Raw genomic sequence first — 2106 nt, 5'->3', positions numbered from 1 at the left:
GATAGGAAAATTCAGTTTGGTGCTAAAATTTATCATTTCTACCAGGCGACTAAAATTTAGCATTAAATGGAGGCGAAGGATTTTTTCCCTTAAAATATTCTGTCCACCTGCGCGAGCCTTTAGCTCAAAAGTATTCGGTTAGCACCGAAGTAAAATGTTAAATTATTATTATTATAAAACAGTGTTTTATTTGAAAATTATAAAACTCAAATCGGGAAAAATAATTACAACAAATTTTAGCAGTTTAAAAGAAGTTTTGCGACCTCCCGTGTTTGCGGTGTTCTTTTACAGTTTAATGGGTTAAGTTTTTATTTTTGAAATTCGCCACTTGGATAATGTAAGTACATATATAATTGTGATATGTAAGAAGGACAAACATATTTGCTCCTGTTGGGGTTTTCCTTAGGGCGAGCTACAAAGTATTCAGCAATTCGGTTCCGATTCAAAACTCTTTAGTTATTTATTCCTTAGCTTGTTGGTTTCAAACGCAGTTGCCTGTGTCACCTGTGTACCTGGAATAAAATAAAAGAAAAAGAAGGTTGAAAAAGCTTATTTTCAAGAAGAGAGTTAAATATTCCCGAAGGCTTTTGGTGCGGTGAATACGAAACTGGCCGTAAAATTGTTATATCACGTCAGGTTTTTGAGCTATTCTAAACTAAATGTGCAAAAAACACTGCCTTTCGTCGTATGTATGTATCATCGAAAATATTTTTTTTTTTACAGAAAACTAGTCAAAGTATCTTAAAATACAAATCTTCCCCTTTCCAATGCCGTTGAGTATGATATAATCTGCCTTATGCTGAGTTTCGCCCAAAAAAAAAATTCACCCGAAAATTTGTCATCCGCCCATAGTAAATACATGGAAACCAAAAGTGAAAAGTGAACCGGTTCGGGGAAAATGAAATTCATGATAAGGCTGAATATCTTTTTTTTCGCCGAGATATCGCAGTCTTTCAAAAATATGTGGTACAAATGCTTAATGGATTTTCGAATATGTATACATGCACACTAATTCACAAATATTCAAAACGCAATATCTCGGCGAAACAAAGATAGTTCGACAAACTCAACGGCATTCGAAAGAGGAAGATTTGTTTTTTAAGATACTTTGGCGCGTATTCATAGTCCAGCAACTAAGTCGAAACTAACAAAGTTGGAACTTAAATTTAGTTCAGCATTTCAATGTACATTTTACGGTTTCTGAAGTAAAATTGGCTATTCTGAAGTACATTTTACTGTTTCTGAAGTACAATTGACTATTCTGAAGTTCATTTGATGCTTTCTGAAGTACTCTTGGAAAAGGTGTAGTTTTCTGCGATGCTACATAACTTCAAATATAACGACAAGTAATTTTTAGCAAAAAAAAAAACCGACTTAAAAAAAATATATATATATCTCTATATATTTCATGATCCAATGATCGGATCTAAACCAGATTAGTATGGGACCACCTCTGAGACCCTACCTGTCCGATGCAAAAAGAATTATCGGTTGACGTGGTCCAAAGTTATGCGGTAACATACATAAAAAAAAAAAAAAAATATTCCGACGAACTGATAACCTCCTCCTTTTTTGGAAGTCGGTTAAATAGTGTGTTTTGAACTTTTAGGTTAGGATATCTGAAACATTTGATTCGGTATAACCGTCAAATTCGGATTCAGCGCAGCAAAATCCTTCGGTAATATATGTTGGTGTTCTGCTTCTTCTTGTTGGCCTGCTTAAATGAAGATTTATGGTAACGCCAATTGTTTTACGAAATGTCTCTATGAATAAGTAACAAAAGTATCGAGACCAGTGTGAGTTTCGAAAGTTTTTTTCATGTGAATATTCCCGCCGTCATCCCCGACTATTATTGTAGGCTGCCTCAAAAACCGAATAATTTATGGAACTTAAACTGAAAGATTTAAATGCCAAGTATGTGGAAATAACCACTGAACTGTACTGAAAGAACATCACCTAAATCACCAATTTGACTTCTGTGTATGCCTCTGCTCGTCAATGCATGGCTTAGCTATTCAACCACTGACTCTTGCGTTCAAAGACACTACACGCTTCATGTGTTTGATTTGTTTCAAATTTTTTGGGTTGCTGGACAAACACAAATAA

The sequence above is a fragment of the Rhagoletis pomonella genome, unplaced genomic scaffold (assembly GCF_013731165.1).
Source record: "Rhagoletis pomonella isolate Grant_MI unplaced genomic scaffold, Rhpom_1.0 Rhpom_scaffold_00008, whole genome shotgun sequence".
In the NCBI taxonomy this organism is placed as follows: domain Eukaryota; kingdom Metazoa; phylum Arthropoda; class Insecta; order Diptera; family Tephritidae; genus Rhagoletis; species Rhagoletis pomonella.
This window is presented reverse-complemented; position numbering follows the sequence as displayed.